Raw genomic sequence first — 24,241 nt, 5'->3', positions numbered from 1 at the left:
ATGAATTTCAAATATCAAAGTCAAAATGCACACAAGAAATTCCTAACCTCACTATGAATCTTTAACCTTAACCACTCTAAACATACTGACAGCATTTAGTTTTTATATATATATAAAGTTGGACACAAGTGATAGTACCATGTTACAAAACAGCAACATGATGATGTCTCGCCCTATAATGCTGTAATCATATGGTAGCAATTGAAGTTGCTTCACTAATAGAACATGTTCACAATGACACAGAAATAACATAAAATGGCAACAATTGTGAGTAAACCTGAAAGCAAAATGTCAAAACAATGATGTTACCAAAAATGTAAAAAATGATTAACACTGTCAAAACTGAAATCTTTTTCATCATCTTCTTTTTCTTCTTCTTCTCCCTCCTCATATTTGTGAGGTCGATGTTCTTGATCAACCTTCTCTATTCAGCTCAGTTCCCATTGAGACCCTTTTCCTTCAAGTCTTTGTTTACTTCACTTTCTCTTCCCCTGCACTTCCATTCCCATTACTCTATTGCTCATATATTCATTGTCTCTTTTTGCCACATGTTCATACTACGTCTGCCTACTTTCCTATACTTTCTTAGATACCTCTGCCACTTTGTTGTACCTCCAGTTGTCTTGTTTTTTGTTCTGTCCTTTTTTGTAACTCCACACATCCTTCTCAACATTCTTATTTCTGCCAAATCTAATTTCTTCCCCTGCACTCCATTTACTGCCCATGTCTCAGCTCCATACATCATTGCTGGTCTTACCACTATCTTAAAAACCTTAAATTGAACCTTCGCCCTTAATTCTTCTCACACAATACTCCTGATAACTTCTTTCAATTGTTCCATCCACACTATACTCAATTGGTTATCTCTGCATCTAATTTTCAATCTCAAGCTACCACTGATCCTAGATAGTTTAATTTATCAACTCTTTTCAATAGATCTCCTTACAGGCTAACATCTGAATAATAATCATCATTAAACCTCATATATTCTGTCTTTTTCATATTTATCTTCAAACCTTACTTTCAACTTCCTCTCCAATTACTCCAACCTGGTGATACACAACGCAATGTCATCAACAAAAAGCATGCACTGAGGGATTGGTCTTTTATCCCATGACTCAACACATCCATATCCAGATTAAAGAGTTAAGGACTTAAAGAAGAGACCTGGTGCAAACCTTCTCTAAATAGATCTTGTCTGTTACCCCAATATATTGCTTTTAAACTGAGTCCTCACTCCCTAATACATATCCTGGACAATCCTCACATACTTATTCACTGGTACTGGTACTTCTTTCTCTCGCATGCAGCTCCAGACCTCTTGATTTGGCACTCTTCCATAACCCTTTTCCAAATTAATAAACAACATGTGCAATCCTTTCTGTTTTTCTCAGTGCCCATGTATGAGCTATCTCAAAGCAGGGACTGCATCAGTTGTTCAAATCCTCGCCATAAAACCAAAATATCCTCCACTATGATGGTCTCTTCCCTAACCCCTTCTCATTATACGTGGGTGCAATCACACTGTTCCTCCAACTCTAGTATTCTCTCCTGCTCATAGATCTTCTGCATTAGGTCCCACAACACATCAGCTCCCTCTTCTCCTAAACTTTCATCCAGTCATGTTTCTTTTATGTTTTTTTATTCTTTTCAGTGCCTCCCTTTTTTCTTCCCTCCTTTTTTCCCCTCCCTTTTTCTTCTTTCTCCTCCCTTTCTTCCTCCTTATTCTTGGTACTAGCCCTTTCATTTGGGACTCCATCCCCAAATACTACCCTTGGGATTTCTTCATTTAACAACATTTCACAGTAACTATTCCATGTATTCTTGATTCTGAGTCAAGACCACAGCATTCCTCTATTTTGGCACATTTCTCAAAATGCATATAATGTTTCTAATCAGTTTCCACATTAAGTGCAAAGAAGTGAAAACAATAGCAGCAAAAAGTTGAACATGGCAATTGACAAAAATTAAATGGCGAACATGTTAAGTTAATGTACTAAGCAAACGGTCCTGTTGCAAATGACTTCAACACCATATTTAAAGACCTGCTTACTGGAATGTTTATTCTTTTTGCTAATAAAGCTAATGTAAAATACATTCCTCCAAATTAACTGAAGTATTCCTTTGATAAAGAAGATATGCACCTGAATTTCCTGGACAGCAAATGTTTTATATTACTAAATAAACAATACATTTTTGCAGGCGCTTACCGTAAAAATCAATTTTAAATTTTGATCTTTTGCTTTATAAATTAATTAATACATTTTAAAAGAAATGTATCATTTAAACAACATCTTAACTTTTTAATTGCATTATGTAACATTTCTGTTATCTCATTTTTGTACATTATGCCTTTAGTGTTATGTAAATATGTTAATGCATAAATGAACAGAGCTTTGGAATTGCTGAATATGTTAATAGTGTCAAAGGTGTTTTTTAAAGTGCAGGATAAATTAGAAAGAAAGCCTTTATTTGGAAGCATATTTAAAATTTTTGAGATATAAAAGCAAATAGTAAGGAAAAGTAGGTCAGTAAAACTTGCAATATTACTCCCCAGTAAGCACAAATTATCATAACATAACAGAATGTCCTCAAATTCACTTGTCCATTTTATGGTTGCAGGGTGCTGGAGCCTATCCTGGATGTGCTGGACATAAGGTAGGAAACAGCCCTGGGCGATGTGCCAGTCTATCAAGGAGTCCACTTTCAAATTTCCTGTTAACCTAAAATGCATGTTTGTGTAGATGTAAGAGCAATCCTCGTACTTGTACTTTCCTAGTGCTGGAACCGGAAGTGAACGCTGGCATTTCTGTCTGCCGCTGCTTGCCGGTGCTCTGTTTGTGTAATTTTTCTAGTTCTTTTTTACTCATTATTGCCTTTTGCACCGGATCTTCCTTTGCCTTTGCATTGGATTAAAAACTGATAACACGCATTTGCGTCTCTTGCCTCCTTCGGCCTTAACACGAGCCCTCGTAGAACTGCTGTTTGCTGGCTGCAACCTGTGTGGGTAAGTGGAAACTTTCTCACTGATTCTCTGCTCAGGTAATTAGCTTTAATGAACAGGTGGTTGAAACTGCCCCTTGTCAATTGCTGAGTACTTGCGGAAATCCCAGTGGTGACGGTCTACTGGCTAACGTGTTATGTTAATTGGGCTAAATAGGTACACAAGGGGTACATTGCTTTGCTTCCAATCTGTAATTTGCTTGGGTGACTTCTGGAAATCTATGATAAACCTCAATTGGTTGTCATGGATTATTATGTCTATTTTGCTATCTAATGCAGTCACATCTTCAAAACTAAAATATTCACCACATGAATTGAATCAACTTTGAACAAACTATGAATTGCCTGCTGATCTTGTGCTGCACCGCGGCATTCTCCAACAACCAAAGTACATTCACCGGGGCTCTCGTCGTCGTTTTTGCCTCAGCAGGAGTAGCAGCGGGTCTATTCCTTCACTTTGGTCTGAAGGACGCACTTGTCCACGTATTTCTGAGCGATGTGCTAATCATAACGTGTTGATTCCTTTGGTAAAATCAAAGGAAAATACGTCCATAGACTCTTTGAAGTTTGGATTATTTAATATTCGATCTATCTCTAACAAGGCTCTGCTGATTGGTGATGTTATCATAGACACTAAAATGGACTTATCTAAATCAAGCACTCCCTTCATGGTTTGTCTGCATCGCCAAATCCCCGTCTTAGGGGAGGGGAGGTGGTCTCACAATAATACACAGTAAAGACTTAAAACTATCACTGATACCTCTTCCAGCATATCCATCCTTTCAAACTCTGTGAACTTTCACCTATTATAATTTTTAGTTTTAAGTTTTATATAGACCTCCTAGATTATCAAGTATTTTTATTGCAGAACTTTTTACTGTTTTAACAACTTTGTGTGTAAAGTTTACTAATGTCATCATCATGGGTGATTTTAACATACATGTTGACATGCCAACTGATGTACTGACAAATGATTTTTATGAAGTCCTTGGCTGTTTTAATTTAATTCAATATGTCAACTTTTTGACTCATAACAAGGGTCATATTTTAGACTTAGTTTGCTGCTTTGGTTTGATATTCCTACTGAATTACCTATCTCAGATCACAGAATGATCACATATGATGTTAGCTTACCTCTCAGTAAATCAAAGGTTCAGCATGTAATTTCATTTTGTAATGTCAAGCATGTAAACCCAGAGACTCTTACACATTTGTTGCAATCCCAGCCTGTTTCTCCTTCCTCTACCACACCATCAGAATTAGTAGACCATTACAATGCTGCTCTGTCTTCTGCCTTTGATGCACTAGCTCCCTTAAAAACACGTATTGTTTCATTTATTCACACTGCTCCCTGGTTTACATCTGAACTCCGTCAGCTCAAAGCCACGGGCCGACAGTTGGAGCGCCTAGCTAGTCTTGTTGTACACAAGGAAATGTACTCAAATCATATGTTAAAATACAAAAATGCTCTCTCTGCTGCCAAAACTGTATACTATTCTAACATTATCAATACAGGAAGGAAAAATACTAGAGCTCTTTTTTCTACAATGAAAAGGCTAATTACATCACCAGAAAATGTCACTTACCATAACCTCTCTGTTAAATACTGCTGCACTTTTTTGGATTTCTTCAACTCAAAAATTGAAAAAAATCTACCAGCAACTTGCTTCCTCTATTTCTGCAGAAAATGACATACTCTCCACTATCACCCATATTCCACTACCATCCACCCTATTCTCAGATTTCAGTTTACCAGCTGAAAATAATATCTCAGCGCTTATAACAAAATGTAATTCTTCCACATGCCAATTAGATCCAGTATCTACAAGCTTTGTTAAGTCCTGTTTGTCACATATTTCCCCCATGATAACTGGTATAGTTATTTTTTTTCTTAATACAGTCATGGTCCCCCTCTCATTTAAAACACCCTTAATTACTCAATTCTGAAAAAAGCTGATTTAGACCCAAATATACTTAACAATTATCGGCCTGTCTCAAATGTTCCTTTCATATCTAAAGTTCTCGAAAAGACAGTTGCCACCCAACTCCAGTCCCATCTTTCAAAAAATAACCTTTTTGAACAGTTTAAAATTGGTTTCATCCTAAACACAGCACAGAAACTGCCCTGGTCAAAATCACAACTGATCTTCTCCGGGCAGCTGACATGGGGACTTTTTTCAATTCTTGTGTTTTTTGACCTCAGCTCTGCATTTGACACCATATCCCATCAGATACTTTTGAAACATGTAGCTAGTCTTGGAATCTGTGGCCTTGTCCTCCAGTGGTTTTCTTCCTACCTCACTGATAGGAAGCACTTTGTTCAAATAAAGGGCTTTAAATTTGAGAACACAGTCATTACTCAGGGAGTTCTGCAGGGTTATGTTTTGAGGCTGCCTCTTTTACTCATTTGTATCTTCCCAATAAGTAATATATTCCAGCGCCATGGTATCAAATTTCATTGTTATGCTGATGACACACAGCTATATCCACTTCTGTTTTCCCTCCAGATGCTCTTATGGCATGTCTCCAAGACATAAAGACATGGATGACTCAAAATTTCCTCCAGCTAAACAGCAATAAAACCGAGGTGCTCCTCATTGGCTCTAAATCTACACTTGCTAAGGTTAACCATTCTTCTGTTTTAATTAACAATATTAACCACAAGCATCCCTTCCCAAGTTAAGAGCCTGGGCATCATTCTAGACAGTACTCTCTCCTTTTCTTCCCATATAAGTAACACTTCTCGTACTGCCTTTTTCCATCTTCAAATCATTTCTAGACTTTGTCCTGTTCTTACGCAACACAGTACTGAAGTATTGGTCAATGCCCTAGACACCTCACATATAGATTACTGTAATGCTATTCTATCTGGCATTCCACAAAACGTATCCATCGCTTACAACTTCTCCAAAATTCTGCTGCCTGGATAATAACCTGCTATTCTAAATCCACTTAACATACTACACCTATTCTCTCTCAGCTTCACTGGCTCCCTGTTTACTACTGAATACAATAAAAAATACCGCTCTTAACATTTAAAGCTCTCGACAGTCTTGCTCCCCGCTACCTCACTAATCTCCTACAGACTTACACTCCCTCTTGCTCACTCAAGTCCTCATCTGCAGCTGTACTTTCTGTCCTACACATCACACTCAGTTCTATGGGAGCTCGATCATTATCTCATAGTGCTCTTCAACTCTGGAATTCTCTTCACTCTCATATACGTCAGCTCGATTCAATAACACAGTTTAAAACTGTCCTCAAAACTTATCTTTTCAAACTGGAATACCAGTTGTGAATTTTGCACTGTTACTGTCTGTTATCTTTGTTTGTTTGCTAATTATTGCTTTGTGATTTATCATTCTCTTGTTTTTATTTTACTAATGTTGTTTAATTTTATTGTAAGGTGACCTTGAGTGCTAAGAAAGGCGCCTATTAAATAAAATGTATTATTATTATTATTATTATTATTATAAACCTAAAGTACACTGAAGAAAACTCAACTAGACATTTTAAAAACATGCAGGCTCCACACGAACAATGCTGAACATGAAATTTATACATCCAATTGTTGGATCTGTGAGGCACAGTGCTACCTGCTGCACAACTTTCCTTCCCCAAAAGTAAATAAATACTTTTTATAAAGGGACTGATATAGTAATACTAATGTAAGAGCCAATCTTAGAAAGTTAAAGTTTTGAGTTAAACTCATATTAATGTTTGATTAGTTTGAATAGAATATAAATTTCCTTTATAGTCATAACTTATGGTATAGTCTTTTCCCCCTATAAGTTAGCAAAATATAGAACCTTCTTACTATAACTGAAAAACAGTGTGATAATAAGCTCAGTTGTTGTTTAGAACAGGTCCCCGTAAAGAGGGACTTGAAAGACCCATTTTAAGCTTAGAAATGGGATAAGTATACAGTTTTCTGACCATTTTGAAATGGTTCAGAAATGTTAAGTAAATAGTAACGATTTGAGATATAACAAGATTAAGCCTAGAACCGAACTTTTCTTAACATTAATTTTTTCTTTTTTTTTGCTATTTTAATTTTCTTTTTTGTGTGAACTGTTTTACTTTAAAACTTAACTAAACTTTTAAAAATGAAGATATTTTGTCTGAGGAATTATTTCTGCACGTCAGGCTTTTGTTGAATCCCATTTTTGAGTTGAAGCTGCTGAACTTTGGTAATTTTGGGAAAATTACAATTAATAATATGATACATTTAATCTGAATTTCAAAGTATCATTGTGCCCAGATATACTTTGCATTTTTTGTGCCATTTTAAAGTGCAAATAGTAAACTACATATACTGTCAGTTAAAAAACTGTCATTTATTACCTATGGGTGTGAGTTAAAAATATTTCTGTGTACAATAATGTAGGCTATCTAGAAGACATTTCTTTCTTGCTCAGATGCTTTTATGATGATATTCAGAAATTGTATATATGAAAATCGACCTCCGTAACCACAGAGGTTAAGTTGGATCAATAGCATTAGTTTGTTTAACTTAACCCATAAATATTTTTCTACATAAAAGACAGCCACTGACTTTATACAAATAATGTTATTGTGTTATTGCTAGACAGTTTTTAAACCATACACTTTTCATTTTCAATAGATGAAGGTCACATAATAATATGATGACACATAATAGTCAGCCTTTTCTGTTTCACACATTTAGAACATTGAGTATTCCAGTCCTTTGACTTTCTTATTTGCAAAAACAAAAACTGCATTAAAAGTCACCTTAGCAAGATAATTTGACAATAAGTCATAGTCTGTCAAACTAAGTCCAAAGACATCAATTTAATTATGACAGGTTTTCTTCACAATACTTTATCTTGTCAGGAAGTGATCTCTTTCTGTTACTTTTAATTCATTTCATCAGAACACTTGTCACTTAACTTTATACATGTCATCCAAGAGGTATCTACACATTTTTATTATAAAAAAAACTCCATACTGTTATACTATAAAACCTTCTGCTTGGACACTATGTGGAACAACTACACAATGGCTTTTTTGAAGAGTCTCTTCTAAGTATGGATTAAGGAACACCCTGACGATTATTTTCTGTAAGACAGAAGGCATTTTGTCCCATGTTTTTTCATTTAGTTAAACCAAAATTATCATGTCACGTCTTAAGGTAAACAATACAAGGTGATCTTGTAAAAGTTGCATTGTTTTTACAGTTACTAAGTATGTTGTCTTTAATTCAGTTTCTGCCTCTAATGGAAGTTATACATGATCATCTAGTCCCTTGATTCAACTGTAAAGTTGTAAATTAATAAAAATAATAATAATATGGGTTTAACAGTGAATAGACTTAGGCCAAATTGTTGGTGTCACATGTAGTCTTTCAAGGGTTTGGTGCATGTGTTTATTTACTTGTTCATTCACCATTTTTTTATTTTATCACTAATACTGAAATTTATTAGGAAGGTATTGATGTATTTCTTATCACTTAGTTTAGTAATTGCTAATTTATGTTTTTTAAATTATTTTTTAGGATTCACCTATTATATTTTTGCTTCCTGATCCTTCTAAATGATGTGCACAGATGCTGAGTATAGACTGTATGCGTATCTTAGATTTTGGTGTTTTATGACATTTTTTTACTGAAACTGATAACAGAATATTTACTTCTTGCCTGGATTTCATTTTTTGGCATTAGTCAAGAGAAGAGAAGCAACACCTGGTATTTTTTGTTTTGCTTTATTTCCATTATGATAAAAACACGTGTATCTATCTGTCAGAATATACTGGAAATAGCAAATAAACCATGTCCTTTTAACACATGTCCACCCCTCCTGGACCCCGTGATTATCAGAGGCGACTGTGTGCAGAGGGACAGACCTATAAATACCTGGGAGTGAAGCTGGATGATAAATTGGACTGGACTGCCAATACTGATGCTCTGTGCAAGAAAGGACAGAGCCGACTATACTTCCTTAGAAGACTGGCATCTTTCAATATCTGCAATAAGATGCTGCAGATGTTCTATTAGATGGTTGTGGCGAGTGCCCTCTTCTACACGGTGGTGTTCTGGGGAGTTGGTATAAGGAAGAAGGATGCCTCATGCCTGGACAAACTGGTGAGGAAGGCAGGCTTTATTGTAGGCATGGAGCTGGACAGTTTGACATACGTGGCAGAGCGACGGATGCTGAACAGGCTCCTGTCAATCATGGAGAATCCACTGCATCCACAAATGAACAGTCTCCAGACAGAGGAGCAGCTTCAGCGAAAGACTGCTGTCACTGTCCTGCTCCACTGACAGACTGAGGAGATCATTCCTCCCCCACACTATGCGACTCTTCAATTCCACCCGGTGGGGTAAACGTTAACATTATACAAAGTTATTGTCTGTTTTACCTGCATTTTTATCACTCTTTAATTTAATATTTTTTTTATCAATATGCTGCTGCTGGAGTATGTGAATTTCCCCTTGGGATTAATAATCTATCTATCTATCTATCTATCTATCTATCTATCTATCTATCTATCTATCTATCTATCTATCTATCTATCTATCTATCTATCTATCTATCGTGCTACTGGGCTACTCTTTTTTATTTTCTATTATTGTCCTGGCAATACTTTATTATTCCGGTAATCTAAAATCACTATCAGATTACAGGGGGTAACATTATTCCTTCTGTTTTGTTGATGGAACCTCAACATGTAGTGCAACCCTGATGTCACTGCTGAAGGAATGCCCTCAGCCTTTATATTCTGAGGCTAGGAGTTGGTGTTGCAGTCATTCATTGATGTTCAAAGAATGCTTTTTATTGTGAGTACTATTTTTCTAGTTCTTGGTTTATGGCTTCTGGTTTTTTTTTTTTTGTGGTTTCTGATTTTTGGATTGTGAACTTGGACTTGTTTGCTGAGGGTTATCTATTTAGATGTGTTTTTTGACATTTTGTTCTTATTTGGTGTATTTAAAATAATTCTTAACTTATAAAGAATTCTTGTTGGATTTGTCTCTCTAGCCATGGGTTTACAGCTTCCATTTCCTAAACAGTCGATTTCTTGTATATTTTTAAACATTTAAAGTATATTATGAGCATTTTGAACTTTAAAAGCCCATGCCCATTTATTGGGCCTATGTAGGCTGTAGCCTATTCTCTGCAGGCTGATGAAGGCCCTGGCCTGGTTTATGGTTCTTTTACAGGTTCCAAAAGGAAACAACAACACACATAAAGGTCTGGGGCACCCTCAGTGCAAAAAATGTGAGCCAATCTCCGTGACGAATAAATCCCAGAAAAGCGGCATACCCATGGTGTCAACGGCGTCCCCGAAGACCTCCAGCATCTCGTCAATGAGCCGGCCGGTCTCCTCCGCCCCACACGTGCGGCAGCGGCAGTGGCGGGCAGCTCCTTCAATGGGATTTTTCCATAGCCGGAGCCTCGGGGATCCTTCCCCGCCTCACCAGCCTTGGCCTGTCGCAGCTGGGTGACGTCTCCCTGGTCCCACTCAAAAATGCAGAATGAGAGATGCACCATGAAGAGGCTGTATAGTGGGTGGCTCTCCGTGGTGACACCAGCCGCGAAGCATCGCATCTGGTGCCATACATCAAGCTGCACCACTAGCTGATCCCACTGGTTGAATAATAGGGACACCTTGCACGGTCCCCCGTGGCAACAGCAGTCTCGGTCCACCAGAGGCCGGGACACACTGGAATCACGGTATCGCTGCATCAGCCCAGTGGTCATGGGGTGCAGGCCAGCGCCCTCGGCTGCAGTGTAGATGCTGATCAAGATCTGGCCATGCTTGTTCCCCACATTGGTCACCCAGGCTGCCGTTCCTCCGTTCCTCCTGCCGTTCACCAGCGAGTTTCTTGGTCACCTGAAAGATGAAAGGGAGAGTGGACGGTAAGCTGGAAGCAAAGAAGGAAAGAAGGAAGAAGGGAGGGGATGGCGATATCGCTCACCTTCTTGGTTGAGTTCATCTTTAAGATTGAGCCAAAGATGGAGGTGATCCGGGCCTTGGTCTCTTCTAGCCTCGAAGCCACCTCCCTGGCATAGATGGACAGCAACCACTTTGCACTGTGCACCGGGGTCATCCGTGGTGGTAGAGGCGGAGTCGCAGATGGCTCGGCACCCGATTTGATGAACTCGGCGATCGCGAACATGAACTTTTTGGGCCGCAACATCCAGGACCAGGTGTGCTCCTCGAGCAGATATCTGTGCAGCTGGTTGGCCCCGTTGCCCAGTGTGTGCTCACGCATCTGCCCGATGAGCTTTTTGTCGCAGGATAATCTGTGTTAGACAGAACAGAGACATTAGTACTGCCCGTGTGTGCTCATCTAGTGGAGTTGACCCAGCCATCGGAGACTCCTTGTCTGACCTGTAAGTCAGGATAGCTGGAAAATCATCCCAGGGGTGTGGTGCAGCTGATCCAAGATATCCTGCGACCAGCCCACCACCTTCTTCCTGCAGCGCCAGCACTCCAGGTACTCCGCAGCCATAAAGTACCATCCGTCTGTGTCCAGGACCCTCCGGGCAGTCCTGTTGAGTCCAGCTCCCGAAAACCTGTGGCTGCACACCGGCATCCACAGGAAGAATGGGTGCTGAAAAAAGGTGTCAGGCGATGTCGGGGCCTGGAGGGGTATGTTGCGGGGGCCGGGAGGATGCCACCAAAGGCGAAGATTGGAGGTCAGCACAGGCTTTCCGTCCTTGCCCCTGGTGAAAAGAACCCAATTTAAACACATGTGCTGTTCCTTAGGTAGTGAACTCCTCCAACCCTCGGGCAAAAGTAGCTGTGTGTGTGCGTGTGTGAGAGAGAGAGACAGAGACAGAGAGCATGAGCAAGACAGATGGAAACAAAAAGAATCAGACAGGGCCTGTTCCTTTCCAGGCAATGCAATTCAAAGAAACAGATCCTTTTAACTCACCTCTCCTGGCTACAGACAGTGTTTGCGAAGGCTGCTTTCCCGGATCAGCCGGTGGTTGGGAGCGCTGGGATGGCATGGGCCCTCCACTGGTGGCAAACTGGGAGGTGGATGCTGTGGAAGGTTGTTAAATTCAAATTCAAACAAATAACAGGTTAAACAAAAAAAGTGAAGGAGTCACCACCACTTTCCATGGGTGGCTGTCTCTTACCAGTCTCCAACTCCATGCTGGCCGACAGCAGCACGTCATCGGGAATGTCGACGACGGAGGCTGCTGCAGAGAAAGAGGCGGAGGGGGAAACAGTGGTGATTTTGGGAAGGGATGAGGTTGCTGCTACCTTCGCCTCATCTCTCCGTCGCACTTATAGCTGGAGCACATGCATCTAGGTCCCGACTTTGGTGGTCTGGCACTGGAGCCATTTGATGTAACTGCATTGGGTTACAACAGCAGGAACGGTAACAGGTGAAAAAATGGAATCAGGGTCCCATTACCTTGATGTGCCCTTCCTCTCAGACCCCACACAAAACTCTTTTTCCCACCTCTTGGCCTCCCGATCTACTGTATCGTAAAGGGCCTCAAACGTCAGGTGTCCGTGTCGACGAGCCTCTTGCACTCATCCAGGGGCCTGGCCGACCTGTTTCTCTCCCGTCGAAGACGGATGGCCATCTTCACGTCGGGAAAGAGCCAGGCGTTCTTATTGCTCGCCAGCGGGCTATCCGACACCTGACCATCTTTGTGCTCCCTCAGGTGGGTTGCCAACACCATGACCGCATAGCCGAGGTCATGGGTCAGCAACCATTTAAAAGTCTGACCCCACTACTGTCCAAACTGGAGCTCGTTGGCGCTGCACACCAGCTTGGAGTCCCTGGGGTCACCATCTGTGGCCTGCACGTATCTCCTGGCTTGCTTCCTGACCATCTCGGCCGACTTTACCTTGAATGGCACAGTGCTGCTCAGGTTGTTTGCCTTGGCGACCTGGACCGCCTCGGCGGAGGCCTTGAGGGTCAGTTCACCCGAGGTCTGGCGGCGGAAATGTGGCACAAGGTTCAAGCTGGATAAATTAGAGAAACCATTAGAAAGTTACAGTTCCATTCCAAAGTTTTACAACACCTCTGTTTTTCTTCAAATTTAACCAGCTGGAATGCAATGAGCAACCTGAAATAGATCCGCAGGAAACTGGCAGACATTTACATTTAAAGTTTAGGTTACCAAAAACTGAAATTAAAAGAAATTTCAGAATATTACAAATTGGCCTTCAGGGAACAACTAATAGGTTACAACCTCCATATAGTCTGCACCAAGCGACGTAGTCTCCAACAGAGATAAAATAAAGAGTAACTGAGCATGCAAAAAATGAACATGGGAACAACAGGATGATAAACTGCCACCTTTGAACAAATTCTATAGGAACCGAGCCCAATATTCCAAAAAGTTTTTTTTTTTTCAAATTAACCTTTGTCTTATTTATCCATCCATCCATCCATCCATCCATCCATCCATCCTCTTCTGCTTATCCGAGGTCGGGTCACGGGGACAGCAGCTTAAGCAGAGAGGCCCAGACTTCCCTCTCCCCGGCCACTTCTTCCAGCTCTTCCGGAGAATCCCCAAGGCGTTCCCAGGCCAGCCGGGAGACATAGTCCCTCCAGCGTGTCCTGGGTCCTCCCCGGGGACTCCTCCCGGTTGGATGTGCCCGGAACACCTCACCAGGGAGGCGTCCAGGAGGCATCCTGATCAGATGCCCGAGCCACCTCATCTGACTCCTCTCGAGCCCCTCCCGGATGACTGAGCTTCTCACCCTATCTTTAAGGGAAAGCCCAGAAACCCTGAGGAGGAAACTCATTTCAGCCGCTTGTATTTGCGATCTCGTTCTTTCGGTCACTACCCATAGCTCATGACCATAGGTGAGGGTAGGAGCGTAGATCGACTGGTAAATTGAGAGCTTTGCCTTACGGCTCAGCTCCTTTTCACCACGACAGACCGATGCAGAGCCGCATCACTGCGGATGCCACACCGATCCGCCTGTCGATCTCACGCTCCATTCTTCCCTCACTCGTGAACAAGACCCCGAGATACTTGAACTCCTCCACTTGGGGCAGGATCTCTCCCCCAACCCTGAGAGGGCACTCCACCCTTTTCTGGCTGAGGACCATGCTCTCGGATTTGGAGGTGCTGATTCTCATCCCAGCCGCTTCACACTCAGCTGCGAACCGATCCAGAGAGCTGAAGATCACGGCCTGATGAAGCAAACAGGACAACATCATCTGCAAAAAGCAGTGACCCAATCCTGAGTCCACCAAACCGGACCCCTTCAACACCCTGGCTGCGCCTAGAAATTCTATCCATAAAAGTTATGAACAGAATCGGTGACAAAGGGCAGCCCTGGCGGAGTCCAACTCTCACTGGAAACGGGCTTGACTTACTGCCGGCAATGCGGACCAGGCTCTGACACCGGTTGTACAGAGACCGAACAGCTCTTATCAGGGGGTCCGGTACCCCATACTCCCGGAGCACCCCCCACAGGATTCCCCAAGGGACACGGTCGAACGCCTTTTCCAAGTCCACAAAACACATGTAGACTGGTCGGGCAAACTCCCATGCACCCTCCAGGACTCTGCTAAGGGTGAAGAGCTGGTCCACTGTTCGCGACCAGGACAAAACCACACTGTTCCTCCTGAATCCGAGGTTCGACTATCCGGACGGATCCTCCTCTCCAGAACCCCGAATAGACTTTTCCAGGGAGGCTGAGGAGTGTGATCCCTCTATAGTTGGAACACACCCTCCGGTCCCCCTTTTTAAAGAGGGGGACCACCACCCTGGTCTGCCAATCCAGAGGCACTGTCCCCGATGACCATGTGATGCTGCAGAGACATGTCAACCAAGACAGTCCTACAACATCCAGAGCCTTAAGGAACTCCGGGTGTATCTCATCCACCCCTAGGGCCCTGCCACCAAGGAGTTTTTTGACCACCTCGGTGACTTCAGTCCCAGAGATGGGAGAGCCCACCTCAGAGTCCCCTCTGCTTCCTCATTGGAAGGCATGTTAGTGGGATTGAGGAGGTCTTCGAAGTACTTCTTCCACCGACCCACAACGTCCCAAGTCGAGGTCAGCACTGCACCATCCCCACCATATACAGTGTTGACACTGCACTGCTTCCCTCTCCTGAGACGCCGGACGGTGGACCAGAATCTCCTCGAAGCCGTCCGAAAGTCGTTCTCCATGGCCTCTCAAACTCCTCCCATGCCCGAGTTTTGCCTCAGCAACAACCGAAGCCGCATTCCGCTTGGCCTGCCGGTACCTATCAGCTGCCTCCAGAAACCCACAGGACAAAAAAGTCCTATAGGACTCCTTCTTCAGCTTGACGGCATCCCTCACTGCCGGTGTCCACCAATGGGTTCGGGGATTGCCGCCACGACAGGCACCGACCACTCAGTATTCCTATTCTGTTTACCAAAGTTAAAGACAAGTGTTCTCTTTCAGAAGCTTCATATCTGTAGAATGAATTTAAGTATATTTGTGCCAAAAAATGCAATTTTTGTGTTACTCTTATTGTCATAAAATGTTTTAATAAACATTAAAACACCAAAAAAGGAACAGAATCTTTTAGGAACAACTAAAAATATTGTTATTAGAAGCACTGAACTAATATTGTATGTGTAATTGTGGTGTTTCTGAGTAGTAAAAAAATCAGGATTCTTTTTCTCTGGTTATACTGTTGTTAAATAAATAACAAAGGCATCATTATTCTTTAATTAATACCCTTGTTCTAAACGCTTAAATGTAGGCCAGTCATTGTTCTTTCAGAATATATGCATCTGTTTGATGAATTGCATAGAGTATAAATATTATAACATAATAAGTTGAGATGTCTCTACCACAGTTTGCTAAAATAAAACCAGAATGATTTACAGTTTCTCTTACCATGGAATAACACAAAAAAAAAAAAACAATAGAAATTAAAAATATGTCTGAGGGAAAGGAATAATGCACATCAGAAATATTCATTTTCTTTTAGAAATAGCGAAACTCTGACAGAGCCAGGCAGGATGTGTTCTGAATTATTTGGCTCTGGCAGACCTGAGCATTATATGGCTCATGGTCTGGTTCTGTCTGGCCTGTGTAAGGTGTGGACAGCAATTACCTGGACATGTCAGCCAGCATCAAAATTGACATGTATAGGAGATTGCATCAGAAAAGATTGTGTAAGAGCCATTTTCCTAGTTCTATAAAATGTATGAATATTTACTAGATGATAATGCATAAAATATGGGAGGTTCCTAAAACCCCCGTGAATAGAATTGAGTTGGTATTTTCCTGTCATTTCTTAACAGTTTTTGAGTAAACAATGTTCTTTAGTAAGTGTTTTGCCTTGCCTTGTGTAAGGTATAGAGGCATACGGTTTTTTAACCGTGTCCTTGAAAGAATTCTTTTATGCTGCGCGTAGTGCTTATGCACGGCACTGAGCCTGGCGCACATCTAAGTGCCAACGGCCTAAGGGTCTTTTGAGTGTAAAGTAACTCGTAAATTAAAAGATCTAAGTTTTGAACCGTATGTTTAAAGCATACAGAAGAAGAAATAAATAACCTTTAAGTACAGAAGTAACCAAAGCTTCATAAGAAAAAATAAGTTTATAGAAGATACATTTTCCCCTTTTTTTTGCCTTTATTCTTTGTGTGTAACTATTTTTCTTTTTATTCTTGTATGGATTATTTGCCTTTAACTTTCACTAAATATTTTTAAAACGAACGTTTGGACTGAGAGATTTCTTTGACACGCGTCTTACCCGTGCCTGACTTCACCTTACGCAAAGCGGCTACAGATGGGATACAAAAGAGGGAAATTGGCAAGAAGATTGTATCAGAGAAAGGGGTGATACAGAGATTGTTCATGTTATATTGAACAAAAGAAGACAACATCTGTTGTTAGTCTGTGTCCTGTCTGCATTTTGTGCAAAGACACAACAAAAATGAGTGGAAAAAAATGTTGATATGGAAAACAGATCATTCAACAAATCTTGGATTCATAAGTATTTTTTCACAGAGGTTAGCAGTAAAGCAATCTATTTAGTATGCAAAGAGCACATCAGTGCATTTAAAGACTACAACTTGAACCATCACTTCTTGACCAAGCATGCCAGAAAATACAGGAAGTTATCTGAAGAGAAGGTAAGGATTGAAGAGGAACTGTTAGCTAAACTGCAAAAACAGCAAAGTCTGTTTTACAAAGCTTCATACAGCAAAGGAAGTAACAGTAAAAAAACATCTACATACTAGTTCACAAATCTGCCAAAAGAAGAAAACCATTTTCTGATGGAGAATTCGTTAAAGAGTGCTTATTGGTGTGAGCTCCAGTCCTCTGCCCAGAAGGATGCGTTCAAACATCTGTCCCTCTCACAGCTAAAGGTTACAAGATGGATTGAGGAGTCTGGTACAACAATTGAAATGCATGGTGAAAAATGTTTACTTCTTCTCCTTAGCCTTCGATGAGAGCTTTGATGTTTATGACATAGCGCAGCTGCTGATTTTTGTGAAAGGAATAATGAAAGACTTTGAAATTACAAAGGAAGTAGCTCCGATGCAGTCAGTGAAAGGAACAATAACCAGTAAGGATTTAGTTACTTAAGTCAGTAAGTCCATGCAAAAGTTAGGATTGCAGCTGGAAAAGTTAGTTGGTGTAACAACTGATGGTTCTCCTAATCTGAGAGGTAAAAATTTTGGACTTTTCAAAAGGATGCAGGAAAAAGTGGCTGAGATTAACACAACCCAAAATGTTTACATTGTATTATTCACCAAGAAGTGGTATATAAATCAGTGCTGAAAATTATTCATGTGGTTCATGTTGTAATAAATACTGTAAATTTCAACAGACCTAGGGGAATTAAATCACAGACAGTTTGTTACATTGTTGGAAGAGTATGAGACTGATCACACTGAACTGCATTACCACAGCTGCCAGGTATCTCAAACAGGCCTGGGATCTGAAATCACTAATTCATGAGTTTTGTCAAATGAAAGGAAAACCTATCCCTGAACTAAGCAGCATCTAGTGGTTATCAGATTTATCATTTGCTGTTGATGTGACAGCGTGGAATAGTGGTCCATGGCTAATTGAATAGCCAGCTCAATCTCCATGGGTGTGCGTGCTCGCACATCTGCAGGTGGTTAGTGGGGTAGCTAAAACAGAGCACACTTGCTGAGTCTTCATTGCTCCATGGGCTTTCCACAGTTGTCGACTGAGTCACTGCACATATAAGGGAGAGCTGGTACGAGAGAGAAACAGAATGAAAGAACAGGAAAACAAGGAAGGAGGTGGAGAGAGCCAGAGCAAGCTACCGAATGAGAGATTCAGGCAGCCAGGATAAAGTCGTTAGGGAAGTGTGCAGCCAACGCTCAGGGGCTAAAGTAGATCACTCCAGCTGAGCAATCAGGGAGTTAGAGTGACACAGTACTCAATGGACTTGCCATGTAAGTCTAAGAGAAAGGCAGTGGGAGCTGCAAGTGAAGGAAAGGACAGCATGTTGTCCTGTTGGGGAGACATAGACCACAGGGATGCAAGCCTGGCAGTGGGAGTCAGAGGCTCAGCATGGTGCCATGCCTGGGCTGCAGACGGCTGCAGGGGCCCAAGTATAGCAGCAATGTGGCTTGGCGTGGAGTCCTGCTTGAAGCTATGTACTGCAGGGACCTGAACATAGCAGAAAACGTCAGCTGAACTGTTAGGTGTCTCCTAGGCTGCAAGGTCCCATTCGAGGGTAAGCTGAGGACATGTAATTTTTAAAGGGACATACTGGGGAAGAGATTTTAAAGGACAGTTCCTTGCATGAGAATTTTAACCTTGTTTTTATGAACTACTTATTGACTCTTTTTAACCTTCATGATTGCATTTATTTTTATTGGATTATTTATTTATTTATTGAACTTTTGTTGCACTGCACTACTGTATTTGGACAGTGTTTATTTGATTGATTTTAATAAAAGCACTGTATCTCTTTTGCACCTACCCCTTGCTATGTATATGTCCTCATTTGCCTGGGTTATCCTGATTACGATATGGACGGTAGTGGGTTCAAGAGACTCCCAAAATAGAGTGGGAGCATGGAGCCAATCCACACCATCAAAGCAATGGTAGACAGGAACACACTGGCACACTCTCCTACACTGAGAGAGAGGAATTTATCTGCTTATCAGCTTAGCAGATATGTAGCCATTTTATGGGCACTAAATGGAGAGTTTTCCGGGAGATCTGAAGACTTTAAAGCAGTGAAAATTGAAATGTTCACCATCTGCTCTCCATTTACATTTGATGTGGACAATGCCCTCAGTGAGGTACAACTTGAACTTATAGACTTGCAGTCTGATGCATTGCTGGCAGAACACTTCAAGTCAGTGCCATTACTGACATTCTACAATTCTTTAAAAAATTATTTTTTTTTATTTATCAGTGATTAAAGCAGTATAATGTATTTCTTATTTTATTTTTTTGTTTTACACAATCAAGAACTGTAGATTGTTCCTTGATTCAATAAATGGAACAGAATCTGTGAATATGTGGTCTATATATTAATTAGTACTGGGCAACGGTTAAAATTTTTAATTGCGATTAATCGCATGATTGTCTGTGATTAATAGCCATTAATCACAGACAATCACAACAATCACATTGTTATACGCAAAATTCAATAATGAACTCAAAAGTAGTGTATTGCGTGTATTTGGTTTACATAGCAGCAGTTAAAATATTTCTTGTAGTTCTCAACTTAAACATTAATGTAATCAAATCAAATATAAAAACAAAGCAATTTGACACTTCAAGGGCATTAATGTTTTATCTAGTTTGTTATAGAAAAGCAAGTTACCCTCAGAGTCCAGAGCCACGATCACATTATAACAGGCACCTTCCGAGCAACAGTAAGTTAACATTTCTAAATCTGTTTTCGTTTTTATCTGAACAGATACCAGCAGAAAAATTTTCTTTTATCAGGGAGCAGCATAAACAGTGTATGTTCAGTAACTCTTTGAGGGCTAAAATTTTTTCCAAAAAACTCACAAAGCAATGGTTTCACACATAAATCAACATAAAAGGGCTGTTGCTGCCTGTTGTGCCTGCTCTCAGTGCCTGTTTGCAGTTTGCAGCAGCAGCAGCGGCTGTGCGGTGAGACGGTGCTAACCCTAATGCTCAGTGGACTGGCTGCCTGGCTGTCTTTGTGAGACAGGTGCGCGGGGTGGCAGATACAGTGAGGCGCAATATGGTTTGTACCTCCTGTATTCGAAAGTGTCTGTCCTTCCAGGCGAACGTTACCATTGGTGCATCAGCTACACAAACGTGTTCAGCATCACGGTCAGCTGTTTTTGATCTACATCTCAAGATCACTTGCATCAAAATCAGAGTCCGATTCAGTGATAATAGGAAAAAATCATCCACGGAGTATTTTGCTTTGAGAATTCACTTTGGTATCTCTTCACATGCCATTATAGAAGCTGTTTGCTCTCTGCTACTCATGCGCACACAGGGAAGTGAGGTCAAATCAACAAAGCTAACTTCCTTTCTAGCAAAAGCATATTGAAAACCGCTGTAACAAGAAGATCAATGATCTCTATCATAATAACAAAAACTACGTTAACGCACGGTAAAATAATTGTCGGCTTTAATTAATGTGTTAACGTGATAATAACGTGTTAACTTGCCCAGCCTTGATATTAATATACAGTGGTACCTCGGTATACGTCTGCTTTGGAATAAGTCCAACTTGGTATACGTCCTGTTTAGAGGCGAAATATTTTGCTTGGTATACGACCTTTGTTTGGAATACGACTCGTGTGCTAGAACAACACGTGTCGTATACCGGGCGCGCGCCTTAAAAAAAGGGGCCAAGTTTTAACCTGTACAGTAATCCCTCGTTATATCGCACTTCGACTTTCGCAGCTTCACTATATCGTGGATTTTATATTAAAGCATAACTAAATATATAACGCAGATTTTTCGCGGGTTCTGCGGACAATGTGTCTTTTTACTTCCTGTACATGCTTCCTCAGTTGGTTTGCCCAGTTGATTTCATACAAGGGACGCTATTGGAGGATGACTGAGAAGCTAACTAATCAGAGCATACAGTTAAGTTCTCCTGACTGAGAAGCTAACCAATCAGAGCACGCAGTTAAGTTCCTGCGTGCTGAATGCAGTGTTAACCAGGAAGTCTCGTCTCGCTCATTTAGCATCAACGTGTTTCGCTGTGTAAAGAGTTGTGCTCTTTTGTGTTTATCTTTGTGCATAGTCAAGCCCTTCATTATGGCTCCAAAACGATCTGCTACTGCTTCAGGGGCCGTGCCCAAGTGCAAACGGAAGATGTTAACGATTGCCAAAAAGGTAAACGTTTTGGATTTGTTGAAGGCTACGATTCTTTTTATTTAAAAAGTAGGAAAGGAATATAAGATCTACGGCCGCAGTGTCCTTTTAACCAGGGTGCAAAACGAGTTGTAAATGGGTGTAATAAGGCAGTAGTCTGGATGGAATCTGCTTTTGGGATTTAGATTGAAGACTGCCAGAAGAAGAACAACGGCAGTGCTTCACAATCGCCTGAAGAGGCTCCTTTGGAAGAGCTGTAACGCTCTCCTTTGTTGTGCAGTAAAATTAAACTCATTGTTATCGGACAAGTCATTTTCATTTATTTCATCTAATTGCTTTTGTATTTATGTATTTTAGTATTAAGCAGTGTTTAAATTATTTTATACAACCCCATCAACGTATAATATGCCAATAACAATAGGATTTTTTTTTCATGGGAACGAATTAATCATTTTCCCATTATTTCTTATGGGAAAAATTTGTTTGGTATAAGTCCTGTTTGGTATAAGTCCAAGGATCTGGAACAGATTAAGGACATATACCAAGGTACCACGGTATTTTCATTTTATTATGGTTAACAAAAATAAATATAATATGTTTACTGTAATGTAACAGTTGAAAGAATGTGTTTGGCCCTCTCCAACCAGCTGCTTTTCCTATGTGGCCTCCCATAAAAATAGTTGCCCATCCCTGATTTAAGGGCTCTTTTGAAAGCTTATAGGCTCAGGATATCATTTATTATACTGAATAAATATCTGCCAGTGACTGTGATATGAAAACTCAATGATAAGCACAGACTGATACATGTTTATTGACAAAGAAATTTTATGATCATGTAATCAGCAAGACTTACGTAAAGATAAAACACATTAGATGTATACACCGCCACTCTTTTTCACTAGGTAAAATCATCTCCACGGAAGCAAAAGCTGCTTTAACTATAAGAAAAACTGTTCACAACTGTCCCTTGCCTGTCAAATGATGCTCTGACAAAAAAAAAATGATCACCTTATTCTAGAACTATGTGTTTTACACACAAAAGCGGAAATGTTCATACACACAAAAAAATCCAGATGCATAAATCTGTGCGTTCACCAACTTCCACGTTCTTCCGCTACATAAATCCCAGTCAGCGTGAAAAGTAATGCAGATGCAAGCGCCTGCTGCCACTCACCAAACTCCTCCCAGAATTATGCCTCTTTGAATATGCAAATCAATATAAATAGCCCTTAAGCTCAGCATTCTATGAAAAGGCAATGGCAAAAGCATGGGAGGAAATAGAAGTTCAGCAAATACCAAGTGGAGGCAAGGAAAAACTTTCTATTTGTTGGTTTAAACAGTGGTATAAACAACAAAAGGAAGTTGATTGAGTGACATTGAGTATCAGAGAAACTCAAAATCTCAAGTTTACAAAGTCGCACAGTGCCCAAAATAAAAAAGAAGTTGTCAGATATCAAAGTTGCCATGAAAAGGTGAGTTGTAGCCAACCATTTGAGTGTCATATGAAAACTTATTAAGGTACAGGGAAAAGAAAAAAATATGAACATAAAGGGAAAAAAGCTTGAAATGTCAATTTTAATCTCGAAATTTCCACTTTAATCACGTAATTTATTTTGTCATTAAAGTAGAACATCATAAACTTCATCTTAAAATCATTTAATTTACCAGTTTCTCATACCATCGCAACCAAAGAATGCTTTGTTTTGTATGTGTTCTTCTATGTGCTGTATGGGTGTGAATCACTACGTGCTTCTTAAATGGGCTTTCAAGTCCTCCGACAGGACACAGAATCCATTACATTCATGATATTACAGCTCTCTGAATAATGTAAATACTGTGATGTATACTTGATATCATTTTCATGATAGGAATTAAAGCATGTTATTAAATATGGGAACTCGGTGGCACAGTGATAGTGACGAGCTAGCGCCTCGTCCAGAGATTATTCCTGCCTCATGCAAGATGCTTGCTGCGCCGTGCGTTACCTTCGATGAAATAATTTATTGCAGCAGTATGTCTCTTTCAAACATACTAACCCTCAATTCATGTCCTTCCTTTTATTTCTCCAAATACCCAATCGCCACACAATCAGCTCTGTAAAAGATGTAAAGCCATCTGTAAGCTGAGAATGCCGATTCCTCAAAACTTTTAAGCAACATTGAAATATCTTCATAGTACATGTTTAATTATTCTATCCATCTATCCTTCCAGTGTCACGACAGCCCCAGCAAGAATACAGGCAAGGCAGGAACAATCTGTGAACTTGGTGCCAGCTCCTTGCTAGCTCTGCGTCACCAAGTCCTCATATGTTTAATTAATAGCAATATAGGTTATTTAAATGAAGTTGTTTTATTTGTATAATGTAATAAACATTTTGCTGCATTTCATCTTAAAACTTATATCATCATCATATGTAAATACGTGCTAAAGTGGCTCAGGTTGTGCAATATTATAACTGTATCGCAAGTTTACAGTGAGGTAATTGTACTATAAGTACAATTAGTAAGTACTATAAGTACTATAATTGTACAAACAGTTCTACAAGAAGCACTTGATGGACTGATTGATTGTGTTTATAGTTCTTGGGATGAAACTGTTTCTGAGCCGTGAGGTCTCAGGTCAGTACAGGAAAGGCTCTGAAGCGTTTGCCGTATGAGAGCAGTTCAAATAGGCAGTATGGTTGAGGCAGCGTGTGCAAGATGCTGTATACCGATAATTCTCTTTCCGATCAGCTGCTGTACAGCTGTGATTCCACACTCAGATACAGTGATATAAATACTCCAAGTGGTACAGTGAGAGTAATATGGAAAAAGATAATCCGCTGTGGCAACCCTTAACGGGAGCAGCTGAGAGAAGAAGTAGAAGGTGCAGTGAGAGTAACAGCGTTAAAGCAGCTATGGTATTTTGAATAGTTTGTCTATTCCGTGGACCATTATATTTTTACAGGTTAATTACAATCAGATGCCTTAAACTAATAAACAACGTGTGGCTCATGCAGAACTTCAGA

The sequence above is a fragment of the Polypterus senegalus genome, chromosome 3 (genome assembly GCF_016835505.1).
Source record: "Polypterus senegalus isolate Bchr_013 chromosome 3, ASM1683550v1, whole genome shotgun sequence".
NCBI lineage: Eukaryota > Metazoa > Chordata > Cladistia > Polypteriformes > Polypteridae > Polypterus > Polypterus senegalus.
This window is presented reverse-complemented; position numbering follows the sequence as displayed.